Source organism: Bidens hawaiensis, unplaced genomic scaffold (assembly GCF_021521415.1).
Source record: "Bidens hawaiensis isolate Kalapana, Puna unplaced genomic scaffold, B.hawaiensis_p1.1 tig00029147_1, whole genome shotgun sequence".
Classification (NCBI taxonomy): Eukaryota; Viridiplantae; Streptophyta; class Magnoliopsida; order Asterales; family Asteraceae; genus Bidens; species Bidens hawaiensis.
Genome location: NW_027494809.1, coordinates 110,833 through 127,300, shown reverse-complemented (window position 1 = coordinate 127,300; position 16,468 = coordinate 110,833). Strand labels below are relative to the sequence as shown.

Genomic DNA, 16,468 nt, shown 5'->3' with positions numbered 1-16,468 from the left:
TAACCTTAAAATTTAACACTTCTTCTCTAAAATCAAAATATTAACTTTTATAAAAGTTTTAAACAGGTTAACAGGTCAACCCATATTTTTTACAGGTCGTGTTCATATCGACCTATTTAAGAAAACGGGTCGTGTCAGCCGACCCAAAACCTATATTTTTTTCGTGTCGGGTTTCGGGTCGTGTCAGGAATTGACAGCCCTATGAAGCACGGTGTATATACAATACCAATAATACCATATAATTAGAAACCAAGTACACAACATCCATACGTACATTAACATGTCCGATAACATATTTCATCATCCTAACGATTTTACATCAAAACAGACCACGCTGATGTCCCTTCTTACCACGACAACACACCAAAAAAACATCAGCAGACAACCAAACCAACGTTTACTCCACAGGAGCATCCTCACCAGCTGGATCGACATCCTCGTACTCCACATCTTGTTCCTCAAACTTCACTCCAACCAGAAACCTAATGCTCACCTACACCACCACCACCCAAATGAACCAATATAGCCATCACTTGCATGATCAAGATTCAAGTATGCAACCATTTTAGGTAACTATGAAATTAATTTCCCGGGCTGGGCTGGGCCGGGCCGGCCCGGCCCAAGGAGAGGGGGGGGTTCAAATAGGGCGATCGACCTAGACCCATACTCCTAAAAACAATACTTTTGGGCCCACACTTGTGAAAAATAAAATATGTATATATAATTTGTTTTAAACATAAAGTTTAGAAAAAAGTATGCATATGTATATATTTGTTTTAAAACATAAGTTTATATAAAACAATTATCAAAAATATGTATATAACTTGTTTTAAAACATTTACTTTATTAAAATATAAAGTTTATATAAAAAAATATGTATATAACTCGTTTTAAAACATTTACTTTATTAAAACATAAAGTTTATATAAAAAATGAGTTTTATTATGAAGTTTTTTATATAAACTTTATGTTTTAATAAAGTAAATGTTTTAAAACAAGTTATATACATATTAATAATAAAACTCAATACTAATAATAATAATGTTATTTTTTTAATAAAATAGCTCATAATAATTATTATTATTTTGTTTTGTGGGGTAAAATTGTCAAATTATTTAAATACGTGATCTTAAAATCTTAAAAACCCGAAGACGCCCTGAAAAAGTTACCTGCTTAGGATCATAAACAGGAAATTCATTGTACTCAAGTACACTATCCTTATGTTCAGATGCAACCAAGCTGCCACATGGCACTTTAATATCATCTTTCCAAACAAAATGTTCTTTCTCATCAGTTTTCTTCCTTCCTAATCCCATCACCCCAACCTTTTTATCCTCCAAAGACTTTGCATCCTACATTAATTCACTGTCAAGTGTCAACTAAATATATACACATAATACAATATTATAGTTGTGACAAGATAATTCAAGATTCATGTTTACCTCAGGTGGCGAGGTCATTTCCGTAATTTCATCCCCCAGAGAAGCAACTGCTAACACTAGAAATCCCTCAGGCCTGTCCACCGCTGTATACCCGAACTGAGCAGCTTCTGCAGCCGCATCCGAGCACACAATCGCCTTACCAAACTACAAGGACAAAACATGTATGTTAGCATCATTAGACGACGACGTACGTTAAAATGAATATGATTGAAGTTCTATACCATATATCCTGAAACCGGAAGCGTGCATACTGCCGGCAAGAATCCCTTATGCAAGTGCCTTAAAAGATTTGAGCTTCGCGTACCTAAACGTTTTCACAAGTCAAAATGTCAAAATCTTCAACTTACACTTATTATGGTTTTCTTTAATGATACTTACCACACCATAAAAGAACTTTATTTGGAAGCTTTTTGATTTCATCATATGAAGGGCCTGCACTCACTTCCACTTGAAAGATATTCTCCACAGTCACTCCATAGCTCTACATCCACAAAACCGATAAGTTGACTCGGTCAACGACAATGAACAACAAGATAAAGGTAGTAGTATCTTACAATTTCGCCGACTTTCACAGGCTCATATGTTTTCTCAAGATACTTAAGAATCATATTATAGTCCTCCGATTCCTTCTCTAACGGAGCAATCGAGCAGCCTAGTTTATTGTACCGATCGGATAACGGATCATCAACCGTGCCACCACTCATATCCTCTATAATCCTCGACGCCACATTTATGTCTCGGATCGTTTCAAGTGCAGATGCAGCCTAACATTAACCATAAAACCATAACCATAAATTTGATCAATTCAAATATTCATATGGTCATAGTAACATATAATAAAGTGTCGAATCTAGTTTCTCACATGGTCTGCTAGAGCCTGATGATCAGTGAACACGAATGGCCTCGTCGAGTGCAACAAAGTAAACCATCTTTGACTAAAGTCTGACCACATAGCATCAGACTTCTGTTCTTTTTCCTTTGTATTCATCATTTTCTCAATAAATTCTAGTAAAGTCTCCTCACCTGGTTTAATAATATTATCTAATATTATTATCTACAACCACGCGAGTTGTATTTAAACTTGAATAATAATAATAATAACATCTACAACCGCACAAGTTGTATAAAAATTTGAACTTGAATGAATAATAATAATAATAATAACAATAATAATAATAATAATATTGTTAATTTTAACTTTAACATGAATATGAATAATGATAATAATAATAATAATAAATAATAATAATGATAATAATATAGTGTTTAATCTTAATCTACAAAAACAATAATAATAATAAAAATAATAACTTCTTACATCTTTTGATATGCAAATCAGTAAGCATGGCTACAGGGAGATCAGGTGCATCATGTCCAAGCTCCATCAAAGCATACCGGTAAATCTCTTGACCGCATAACACTTTCATGAAGTTCGCCACCATCGGGTCGAGCTTGCAGTGAACCCAGCCGCCCCGAGCTGCCTTAAACCCAACCCGCCATATCTCACATCATATCCATCATCCTACATTACACACATCATATTACAAACACTAATATTTAAATTACAAACATAAAAAAAAAGGTTACATATTTTTTCGGATTATTATAACCATGTCAACTGGGAAAAACTTATGCGGTTTCTTTTGGATCTTCTTCTCTCTTTCCCACGGTTCAAACTCGTTCCCGGTTAACTCCTCAAACAGTTTAGCAAACTCCTTGATCGCATCGTCTACATTCTCCCATTCTTCGACGCGTTCTTCTGCCCGAGCGTCTGCGCCAACTTTCCCTTTTTTCATGTACAAATGCAGCCGATTTTCGGGCACCATTATCAGTTGCATAACACAAAACTCGTTGACCTTTCTACCCTTGTCGGAAACCGAAAAGGCGCAGTTGTATAAGATCCCGTCTTTTTCAAGGATCGCGCTGCCTTCTTTGTCCAGTTTGCTGTCTTTATGCACCCCTCTTTTACCATACATCTTAATCTACAAAAAATTATATTATTGTTATTGTTATTATTATAGAATAAGATTAAACACATTTTTAACATATGCTAGTAGGGATTCTGTTCATCTTAGAACATGTTTTGTTATTTATTTATTATTATTGCGTTTAATCTTAATCTACAAAAATAATAATAATAATAATAATAACAATAATAATAAATAAAAAAATAAAAAAAATCTTAAGGTTTAAAAGACGTATCTAATCTTAATCTACAACAATAATAACACTATAGTGTTTAATCTTAATAATAATAATAATAATAATAGTAATAGTAATAATAAATAAATAAATGCATCTTAAGGTAACAGAATCCTATTAGAATATGTTAAAATATAAGTGTTGAGTTTACAAATAATAAATAAAAAATAAAAAAATCTTAAGCTAACAGAATCCTATTAGAATAGGTTAAAAAGATAAAGTATTTTGTGTTTACAAATAACAAAAAACAAAAAATAAAAAATAAAAAAATCTTAAGATAACAGAATCCTATTAGATATGTTAAAAAAATAAATAAAAACTAATAAAAAATAAAAAAAATTAAGCTAACAGAATCATATTAGAATATGTCAAAAAGATGAGTGTTTTGTGTTTTACTTCTGCATTTAGAGATTCAAGGGCTTCTTGACTTGGATCCTGCATGTCCCATGGGATGCCTTTGCCATCAACAGCAAGATCAGAAACAACATCATAAGCATCAAGAGGCTGCGGTTCTTGTTTTTCGATGCTGTCGTTCAACCACACTTCACGGACAACTGGTATTCCTCGTTCCCTACTCGATACCAAATCAAAGTCACAAACTTTACATACTTCTAACAACATTTTGGAGTTGATAATATGGTTTGACACACTTACAATGCTTCGGTAACCTTCGATGAACCGCCTCGGTCTCGCTCGGATGGAGAGAGAACCAAACATGTCACCCCTAATGCCAAAGACAATAAATCAATAATCAAAAGTTAATAATAATAATCTAGTAGATTTATTTAATGTTACTAGCTAATTCGGTCCGTACCGATTACATGGTTGGCTACTTTTCCACCATGTTTTTCAATCTTGGTCTTCCAATATTGCTGCACAAGAACATTGTAAACAGTTGACACTTCAATCTTTAAGTTTTAACACTTAATAAGAAAATTATAAGTGAAAACACAATATGTTGACTCATACATGGGGGTGTGTGAGACGACCGGATAGCGATATGAGCATCCCTGCAAAGGGTTTATCAGTGGCTTTCAACTCCCTCTTCGGTCTTCTTTTCGGGTCTTGATGCTTCTTCAGCAACTGTTACAAAACAGTGACAAAATTGATATTCAAGCTGTTAAATTTAAGCAAAAAGGCTGTTAAATTTAAGCAAAAAGTAGGGATGAGCATTTTTTACTGAATTATGGTACCGACCGAACATTATCGGTGGTAGTAGTAGTAAAGGTACTCGTTTTTTCATGTTTTCAGTATTATTGTAAAAATTATATTATATTATATAATACATGTAACTAATAAACATCTGTACTCATCTTTCTTGTTTTCGGTATTATTATTATTATCCGTAAAAATTATACATTCGTTTTTCTTGTTTTCGGTATTGTTATTATTATTATTATCCGTAAAAATTAGTATTATTATTATCAGTAAAAGTTTATATATCGGTACTCGTTTTTCATGTTTTCGGTATTATTATTGTTGTTATTATCATTATCATTAGTTATATATGAAAAATGAAATACCGAAAACATGAAAAACGAGTACCGATGTTCATTAGTTATATATGAAAAATGAGTACTGGACATCGGTACTCGTTTTTCTTGTTTTCAGTATTATTATTAATATCCTTAAAAACTAATTATATAGCAAATATGTAACTTTCGTTTTTCATGTCGTCGTCGTCGTCCGTAATATTTAAATATAACTAATAAACATCGGTACTCAACTCGTTTTTCATGTTTTCTTTCAGTATTATTATTGTAAAAATTATATTATATTATATAACACATGTAACTAATAAACATCTGTACTCGTCTTTCTTGTTTTCGGTATTATTATTATCCGTAAAAATTATACATTCGTTTTTCTTGTTTTCGGTACTGTTATTATTATTATTATCCGTAAAAATTAGTATTATTATTATTATCAGTAAAAGTTTATATATCGGTACTCGTTTTTCATGTTTTCGGTATTATTATTTTTACGGATAATGATAATAACAACAATAATAATACCGAAAACATGAAAAACGAGTACCGATGTTTATTAGTTATATATGAAAAATGAAATGCCGAAAACATGAAAAACGAGTACCGATGTTCATTAGTTATATATGAAAAATGAGTACTGGACATCGGTACTCATTTTTCATGTTTTCGGTATTATTGTTGTTTTCAGTATTACTATTTCGTTTTTCTTGTTTTCAGTATTATTATTATTATCCTTAGAAACTAATTATATAGCAAATATGTAACTTTCGTTTTTCATGTTTTCGGTATCATCATCATCATCATCATCCGTAATATTTAAATATACCTAATAAACATCGGTACTCAACTCGTTTTTCATGTTTTCTTTCAGTATTATTATGTTTTCGGTACTCTTTATTTTTTATCCATAAAGTTATATAAAATCATGCCAATCTTGGATGAGGTTCTTATGCTTTTCCTAGTAAGTGTTTTTCATGTTTTCGGTATTGCACCGTTCGTACCAAAGCGAAAAATAAGTCAGTACAGAATTTGGTATATTGTTTCACTCGTTTATGACACGAGAAATGGTACCGAACTCATCCCTAGAAAAAAAAAAAAAAAAAAAAAAAAAAAAATAGGAGCTTTGAAAGGTAAAATTACATCGAAAACGGCGGATTCCTCGACAAACTCCGGAAACTTGATCGGTTCATCGAGTCTAGGAGGATCCCGAGTGCTGTAAGTGCAAGTAGACCACTCGCTATACGACCCTTTGCAGCTATAAACTTGACCAGTACACTCCAATGTCCCTCCGCAACCCGGACACCCGCTTAATCCTCCGTAAAACAACATATCTTGGCTGTAAAAGTATTCAAAGTGAAAAGTTTATTAATGCATACCCAACAGTTTTGTGTTACTGCCTACGAAATGTAAACGGAAACCAAACACGACAAGCATATTCATGGGTTGAGCTGAACACGGCCCGTTAAGCATAAAATATTTACATTTACAACAAAATTTAAGAAAAATATGTATGTAACACAACAAAATTTTTTACATTTACAACAAAATTAAAAAAAATAAAATTATATAATACTTACAACAAAATATAGAAAAAATTCTTTTTTTCAGGTATTAATACTAAAAATATTTACATTTACAACAAAATTAAAAATAAAATAAAATTATATGTAATACAACAAAATTTAGAAGAAGTTCTTTTTTTCAGGTATTAGTACTTAAAAATTTGCATTTACAACAAAAAATTAAAATATATATACATATACATATCACTTACAACAAAATTAAAATAAAAATTATATATAACACTTACAATTTAATTATAATATATTGTGTCTAGTTTTAAACAAACAATTTACTTTATTAAATTACAAAATATAATTTAAAAAAAAACTTTTGAACAACAAAAAAAAACTTAAAAAATTATATATATATCACTTACAACAAAATTTTAAAATATATATATATATATATATATATATATGTAACACAACTTAATTATAAGATATTGTGTCTAGTTTAAACATTAACAAAACACTTTAATAAAGAAAACACGTTTAAAAAAAAGCATGTCTATATATTAAGAAACAAAAAGATTAAGCAGGTCAACCCGTGAACCTCAAGCGGGCCCGTTTAGCTATACGGGTTCACGGGTTCAACTACAAAACTGACCCTAAATTAACACCGTTGTTCGCGGTTTTTTGTGTTTACAACTTACCATCTTCCAACGACGTCGTCATCGGATCCAGAACTGTCGACGTCGTTGGCTTCAAGGATTTCCCGCATTTGTTCAACCGAGAGATGCTGAGTTACAAGTTTACAAAACTTGTCAAACTCGGCCACGCCGTCGTTCGCGTGGCCGTTATGCGCGTCTTCGGCTTTCGGTTTCTTGGTCGGGTGATCATGTTCTTGCTTCTCGGCCTTTTGTTTCCTGGTCATGATGATCTTGTCTTCATCGTGTGATCTTGTTTCATGAACCTTCATTATTATTATTATTATTAAGTTTTATAAAGTCTATCAAGTTTTGTGCTTGAAAAATATATATAACGTAAGGTTTAGTGTTTATGTGTAATGTTTAGGAGGTGGAGACAAAGAGAGTGTGACACGTGGATGTGCTGTGTCTTGTCCCTGGGTTAACACGTGTACTGGTGAGTGACACGTGGTGTGTTGGAAGTGAATGCGTAAAAGACTTTATTGTTAAGGTTGTGATATTATACTTCTAGCTTTGCGCGATACAAGTTGTTAAGTCAAAACGTAATATATTTGTTACAACATTTTTCAACTGATAATATGAGCTACCAGTTTAATCTATTTTCTTTTAATTATAATTTTCCAAGTAATAATATTACTAATTTTAATTTGGGTTTCAGTAACAAACTTGTGTACGTTTGATAAGCGGGTATAAAAGAGTTAATACCTTCAAATTAATCTTAAGTTTTTTTAATCTTTAAAGCATTTAAGTTTATAATAAATTATCTTAAATCTATAATATATATAAACGAAAACATAAAAATCCTACGTGTCGCGATGTAGTCGCTCCCCTTTTTTTGGAGTCACCAGATTTGCTTGATTTTTGAATAGAGGCTTCTCATGCATTTGACCTGAATTCATGGGTATGAATCTTACCAAACCCAGATATTCCTTAAACGGGTTATTACATCTCATTAAATAAAAAAATTATTCTCACTAAATTATTGATGTAAAAATCCTATAAAATAGGATATACTAAAAATTAATATCTTATCTATTTTAAAAAAAGATATATATATATATATTGTTTAAATTAAAAAACCAAATTTATAATAAAAAAAATAAACGGGTCTTGGTCTCATCAAACCATAAGTATATTATTAACTTTCATAAATGTTATTTATAATTAAAAAAACCAATTTTATAGTAAAGAAAATAAACGGGTCTTGGATCTCATCAAACCATAAGTATACTATTAACTTTCATAAATGTTATTTATAATTAAAAAAACCAATTTTATAGTGAAAAAAAATAAACGGGTCTTGGTCTCATCAAAACCATATAGCTTTTAAATCGGTTTATAACATCTCATTTATTTGTGAAACAATTTATCATCAAACCATAAGTATATTATTAACTTTCATACAATAAAAAATATATAAATTCAAAAAATAAATAAATATTAGAACAAACAATATAAAACAACCCCCGTAATATGGGGATAAAAACTAGTATATATATAAACGAAACCTCCTACATTCCCTAAGTCATCAGATTGCTTTATTTGTAAAATGTATACTTCTCATGCGTTTAACCCGAATTCACGGGTATGGGTCTCACCAAACCAAGATAGCCCTTAAACGGGTTATAACATCTCATTATTATATTAAAAATTAATCATACCAAATATTTAATATGAAAATCTTATAAAACTATAAAACATAGATATACTAAAAATTAATATCCGGTTACTTTTTAGAAAAGAAAAAGATTTATAATTAAGAATTGTTCTATAGTAAAAAAAAATAAGTGGGTCATGGGTCTCACCAAATCCAGATAGATTTTAAACTTAGTTATAGTATCTCATTTATTTATGAAACCTTTTATTATCAAATTTTAAGTATTTTATTAATTTTATTACAATAAATAAAATTAAAATCTTAAAAACTATATAAATATTAAAACTGAATAATATAAAACAATCTCATTCATAATGCTGGAGATAAAAGCTATTAAAAGAATAACCTTTTGAAAATTGTCGAGAATGGAAAGGCATTGGAATTTACGGTTACCAAATTAAAGACAATTATTTCGTGGATAAAAATATTTATATTTTTGGACGGTAATAAATATATTTACTCAATCCATTTAATTCACAAACGAAACAACTTACCAAATTCAGTTCATTCGAGATGGCCGTTCAGAAAAAATTTACTCGAGATAGAGGGGCTCGGTTGTTAGAAAGTGATTTAATAGAATATGATTTATTTTAAAAAATATTTAAGGTATCATTTAATATCTTGTAAGCGTTTTATTTATTTCGAAACCTATATATTTTGCTTACAAATAGCACTTCTAATCACTGTCTTAGAGAGAATACATAGTTCAATATGTCCATGGAGTTCCTTTCTTTAAATTCTTACAAAACTGTACTGTCTTTCTTAACCATTTTCTTGGTTACTTCCTCAGGTAACAAAACACTTTTCATCCATTTATAATTTTTTATTTTATATCTAGTGTGTTGCAACTGAAATTGCAACATGTAGTTTCGTACAAAGGTCATTAACCTATAGCGTACCAAACTATATTAAAGGCGTTTGGAAGATGAGTAATCGTCTTACTTCATATCTATATATTAAGTTAAAAACTATGCAACGTATATAACTAATTACACATAAAGTTAAATAATTTTGCAATGTACGTATATGTAACAATACCTTTTTTTAATAAAAGTTATAAGGTATATTTTTGCAGCTTGGCGATTGTCAACGCCAAATTTCCCAGGAAGTTCTTCGCCAGAATGCTATCCTTTGATGATAATTATTGCACGAGTATTTGCAATAGTGTAGATGCATATTGTATTGACGAACAGTCATGTCTTTGTGATCCCGGAAATTTATTTCAACCAGCTCCACCAAGCTCACCAACGAATAACGACCAGTCTTTGTTTGAATGCGAAACTCAAGTTTGTAAGATTGCTTGTGAACCCAAAGATGGTTTTTGTGTAAATGGTGTATGCCATTGTGCTAATTAAATTATATTTCAGTCGAGTTATATTTTTTAAGTAGTGTGATTCCCCCTAGGGTTAACTAAGAGTATTAATTTATTCGGAATGGGTTCGGTTTGTTACCATATTGGATGATGCCGATACTTGATGAAGGGGATGCCCTGTATGGAATGGATTTTGATCATCCTAGTTCTATATCAGTTATAAAATCAAATTCAATACACGTCAGACAATCATATGTTTTTTTGTGTTTAAAGTTCAACCTTTAAACTGTCTATTACTTATACTAAACTTGTCTAAAAACCGACTTGAAATACCATATATTCAACTATGTGCTTTAACAATTTTATAATTTTAATAGTTTTGAGTTTCCAATAGCTTCAATCTTTTTATTTTAGATTATGTAATATACTAATATGAGAGTTCAAATAAAAACCACTAAGATACTTGAAACTCATGAAAACCACTTTCATACGCTAAACTTTTAAAATTTTTATTTTTTCATTTTTTATATGTTATTAGTATTTACCAAACCAAAAAAAAATAAAAGCATATATGTGGTTCACGAAAATACATATATGTAGCTCATACTTTATGTATAGTTACCTCGTATAAGAAACATATACGTACATCAGAAGATGCATACATGTACTTCCGCAAGCTACATGTTTTTTTATTTCTTTATTGGTTGTAGCAAAGATCAAGGGTGGCTCGTGGGACAATAAAAACAAGTTAGGGTTTTAGGCCCCCATTCAGTTAAGACCTCCAAATCCAAAAAAACATTGTGTATAGATATTATAATTGGGTATAGTAAAATCAAAGTAATGTATTGGTGTGGTGGTAGGCTTGGTTGTTACTAAAGTATACGTTATGAGTTCAAAACTTGTAATAATCAATTTTTTTTCTTAACAATTGTTATGAAAAAGCCTCAAAATCTTGTTTTGATTTAGGCCTTCACATGTGTTAAGCCGACATTGACAAATATTAATGACATAACAAAAACTAAAAAACAAAAATTAGATGCATTTTCCATTGATACCCTCCCCAGTACTAAATATATAATTTTGATGCGGTTAACTATGCTCAAGTAATCAAACAAATATTATAACCTAATATCATAATCTCTCGTACCGGTATTTTTTTATTTTTTTTTGAACTAATTACATACAAGTCTTTTACCCGTTACAAATCCGCATAGTTTCAATTTCTTTTATAGGGGTTGAAATATATTTTTTCCCATCCCTACTTATATTCAATTCAGAAATTTTCTTATAATAAACTCCAAATAAGATGTATTATAGTTGGAGTAGTTGGACACCTTTTTTATTTCAACCTTCAATGGTAGACTTTTCATGGATTTAACCCTTTTGTTCACACTTGAAAAGATAAAATGATGAAATAAAAGAGAGGTGGAAGAATGCCGTTGATACCGGAGATGTTGATTTTTGCATGATTGGACACTTTTGTTACTCGTGACAACCCCTCTTTGGTTATTGATTTTTATTAATAGTTATATTGCAAAATAAATATATTATGATTTGAAATTAAGTGTTAATACTATATATATTACCAACAAAAATATAGCATGTGGACGCTTAAAAGTAAAGAAAAATTGGATTTTAATAATCAAAATTTTAATCTATTGACCGAGAATAATCTTAACTCAGGAAATATTTACCGAGAGTTCCAACCTGGAAGGCGTTTTCTTTCAACGATCATATACTGACTTAAAGTTAACCCAGTTAGTTTTTGATGTTGTGGACTATCACGTAGGCAATCCACATCATCAAAAACTCTGTCACATAAGCAAATCACATCATCAAAATTTTGACTTATTTGCCATGTAAGTAGTCCACGTAATCAAAACTTTTATTTTGCATAAGTAGTCAACGTCAGCAATAACTAGTTGGGTTAACTTTTAGTTAGTATGAAATCGTTGAAAAAATATGTTTAAAATTGGGATTGACTGTAAACAATTTTTGAGTTTGAATTAACACCGACGAATATGTGAAAGCTAGGATTATTCAAATTTTAATTTTCCAAAGTAGAATGAAGTTATGTTGCATTCTTTTAATCATCCATAAATGCTACATTTTATTTAATGCGGTATTTCATGATTATATGTTATTAATAGTTATGATTCAGCTAGTGGTTGAGTGATAAAAGAGAGACTTGGTCACTTAGCGTTTTATGTGATCCGGGTTCGATTCATGTCTTCAACATTTTGTTTCAGAGGCATCAGGGTGATGATGAGAGACTAGGCAAGTATGAGGCTTTCACTAGTTGGATTATTGAATTGAACGTGTTTTATCTCACCGCACTGACGTGCCTTAGGGCGAGTGTTCACGGATGTTGGCTTTAGGTGAGGGGTTTTCCCGGATCAAAAGACAAGTGTATATCGGTATGATGAATTTAGCTTGTAGCTCATTTAAAGGATTCATTTTAGCCGTTTAAAAAAAGTTACTAAATCTTTTTATGTAAAGATAAAAAGAAATATCTATGTTATCAAACACTGAACGCAGGATCATTTGATGAAACTTGGAAGGTGTAAAAGATATTAAAAATGAGTCAAAATATATTTTCTAATAGTAAAACATGTCTCTTATACCGACCAAACATAACACGAAAACTAAATTGTAACTTAACAAAACACAAAAAAGAAAAACTGAAATAAGAAACCGGATGAAGATCAACGGCTAGCTATGAAGCTGATAAATTTTCTCTGACCAGGAGAGGCATTTCATGTAATTTTCCCCTCTCGCTTATAAAAAGATGAAAATTTATCGACTTCACAGCTTTTAGAAGATCTTTCATCCTTACAACACTCATACTTGAATACTAAAAAAAATTATTGATTCTATTGGAACTTTGATTGTTGTTAGCAATCTTCAAAGTGCCAATAGTTTCATGCATGGTTAATTAACTAGTGGATGAAAGTTAATTTCATTACTTAATTAAACTAACTAGTGACTTCATCCATGTATGTAACACATTCTTTATTCATCCTGATCAAATCCCTCAAGAGAAGGATGCGGAGCATGCCCATCTCCAAAAGAGCGAACGTGATCCTTGAGTGATCGTTTATGCTTAAAATCCGATCCACATGTGCAATACCACAATTTGCCGCAATTTTTCTCGTGTGTCCTCCAATCTCCCTTGACCGCAAACTTTTTCGTGCAATATTTCCTGCATGTAAACGGCTTAGCACCGTGCTTTCTCTTGTAGTGTGTTTGAAGAGTACGGAAATCCTTCAAGGGTCTTGCGCGAGGGTGGTTGATGTTGTTCTTGCACCCTTGAACACAACAAAAGCATGGAAGCCTTAGCATGGCTGCTGGTTGTGTGCCTTTAAGTGATTGTCCTTTCCTATATTCAGATCCATGCCCCCACATGTGCATCTATATCATGCCAAAAGTTATAGATATATATCAATTAACCCTACAAAAATCTATAAATTGAAAAATATATATATGTGTTATCATGCATGAAAATAAATCTAATAATTGAAGTATTGCACATTCTTGTAATTGACCAAAAGGGATAGATTTGTGTATGAAACTAAACAAATAAATAGGCAACTTTAATCATCCCAATGATGTCTAATGTTCATGGGATCAATAGTAAATTACTTTTTCTTTTTTCTTGAAAGGCAAATTTCATTAAAAAACAAAGTTTCAACATAATCTTGGTCAATTAGTCAGTCTTCCACTACTAAAAAGGTTCCTCAATTTTTTCCTAATTTCCATTAGGATGTGGAAAAATATTATAATTAATTAAGGGTTACACTTGCCTTTTTACTTAACTTTTAGAAAGATTTATCCCATGGTTGTTTATCTTAGTTTTCATGATGTATGAATGATGAAATATATATGTTAGCTTAATTATATGAAAATGTTACAATAAAATGCATAGTTTCAAGTTCTAAATATATTTCTCTCATAACCAGTAAATATTAAAATTTTCAAAAATCAAACATAAAAGTTATATAATTAGCAGATCATGGATTATGATAAGGCAAAGATATGGGAAACCCTAATTGAGCTAAACAATAATCAGATATAATATGTATATAAATTTATATATATAAAAAAGGAAAGAGTTAGATAAAGTACCTGCATGTTGTTGTACCTATTAAAGGTCTTATTGCATAAGGAACAAACAAACTGCATAGGTCCAACAAGGATTTGAGACGGTGTTGGTATCCAAAACCTAGTTTGATCATGACGATTAACGTCGTACCATTTTTCGTTACCATCATTATTAAAGTCCATCTTGATCATATCCGGTTTCTTCTCTTCGTCTTCTTCTTCCTCAGACTCCTCAAACAACTTGCTAGAGATCACCGAATCTCGTACACTTTCGGTGCCATAGCTTGGTAAACCGATGTGTAGCGATATTGTCACTTTCTCCATGTTATCTTCTTCTTTGATGTTCAAGACTGTATCGTTTTCGTCTTGGTCGAGTAGCCGGTTGAGTAGGGGTAGGCATTGGATTGTTTCATAGGGGAAATCTTGTTGTTTTGAGAACATCATGGTGTCATATGAAGATGATGGTGAGTATGAGTTAGATGAGGATGATGGGGTCATGAGCCATTCAAAGAGAGGTGAAGGTTCAAAGCACATAGTGTTTTATGGCCATGAATAAGGGGAAAATGGGTTTGAGTTACTTATAAAGTAAAGGTGGTTAATTTGGCTTGATGAAGTTACTTTTGGTCTTTCTTTCTATCTACATATATGCCTTTTAAGGTGTTTGTGTGTTTGAGAGAAAGGTGTATATAAGTGGTGGTGGTGGATTGTGAACAATGGTTCATTGGCAGAAAAGGACCCTAAGGTTTTATAAATGTTATGTAGTAGTCTATTTTGATATCTAATTTAGGGTATTCTTGTATAAGATGAAGCTTAATTGATGGTTGTTTAATTAAAGCTTGTCGTTTATGATGCAATATGTTAATATAACATGACTTAATATGAAGTTAAACATGTTAGGATTGTGATGGGCTAACATACTAATGGCATAGTTAAAATAATTGTCTATGAGGAGTTATATATGCTTAACTTTTTTATGACATGTATAACCTATTTAAGTAATCAAGCTAATTAGGTTAACAAGTAGACACGATTCATTTATCGTAACGACGTAGTTTTATGGAATTTCCTTTTAAGGATGTCATGAATTATTTTAGAAAAAATTAAATCGTACAACTATCTCTAACCCAAAGAGCTAAAATCACCTACAATCACACCTGCTTAGCTTAGCTTAGCTGGTACATAAGATTTTCACCGATCTTTCAATAAACACCTATTTCCCTCCATCTATCTTTACAAATCCTTATATTCCCATAATATCATAACTTTAATTTACATTTATGTTTTTATGATCAAATTATTTATTAAACAAATCAAATTATTTATAAAAATATTTATATAATTAAGATATTATATAAATAAATACTTTGTTAGTAAAATCATTTGTATAATTTAAAGTATTGTATAAAAGACTTACAAATTAGCATGTTTAAAATAAAACATTACATATTTTTGTTATTTAACCAAACTACTACATTTAAAATTTAAAAATAATTTATTTGTACTCTCAAGTCGCCTAACCATATGAGTTACAAGTTACTAAAGCGCTACAAATCAAATTAGAAACAATATAAGTACATGAGCCCAATAAAAAATGTATGGATAGTCGGATACCGCCCTTGTGCACGTGCATTTTCTTGTCCGTGAGCCCCCTACATCTTTGCCCTTGTGGCGGGCTAAGTCACCGGGCTATGCCTCTACTGTGCACATCAATAGCATGGGATGAATATGGTCTAAGTTTAATTTGGTAACTTTTATATCATCTTATTAGTTGTTTTTTTATTATTTGTTATCCATATTAATTGAGTAATGTCAATAATCACGTTAAATATGTTTTTGTCATTTGCGTTATTGACCTATTAATACTCTTTGTGTAATATGGGTCACGTCGTGTCATTATTGTTATGGAGCTGGTTATATATAATCATGTTAAAACATGCCGTGTCGTGTACCTGCTTATTAAGTATACTCTTATTATTATTGTTAAGGTAAATAACACGTTGAATAAGATATGTTGTGTTCAGGTTCTTAATGTTATTGAATTTAAGTAACAAACAA

General features: G+C 30.8%; 2 pseudogenes across 2 annotated transcripts; both read right to left on the bottom strand.

The window, feature by feature from the left end:
• Window positions 1–397: 397 nt before the first annotated feature.
• Window positions 398–7,650, bottom strand: LOC143578335 (protein ADP-ribosyltransferase PARP3-like; annotated as a pseudogene). Its single transcript, XR_013143244.1, has 15 exons — window positions 7,350–7,650; window positions 6,275–6,470; window positions 4,614–4,727; window positions 4,459–4,516; window positions 4,299–4,368; window positions 4,041–4,215; window positions 3,053–3,424; window positions 2,761–2,964; window positions 2,305–2,465; window positions 1,997–2,206; window positions 1,821–1,923; window positions 1,664–1,746; window positions 1,443–1,586; window positions 1,170–1,352; window positions 398–493 (listed from the first exon to the last, which is right to left on the bottom strand). The product of XR_013143244.1 is annotated as a protein ADP-ribosyltransferase PARP3-like (transcript).
• A 5,254-nt stretch (window positions 7,651–12,904) lies between these two features.
• LOC143578334 (zinc finger protein WIP3-like) lies at window positions 12,905–15,193 on the bottom strand (annotated as a pseudogene). Its single transcript, XR_013143243.1, has 2 exons — window positions 14,438–15,193; window positions 12,905–13,723 (listed from the first exon to the last, which is right to left on the bottom strand). The product of XR_013143243.1 is annotated as a zinc finger protein WIP3-like (transcript).
• Between the last annotated feature and the right edge of the window lie 1,275 nt (window positions 15,194–16,468).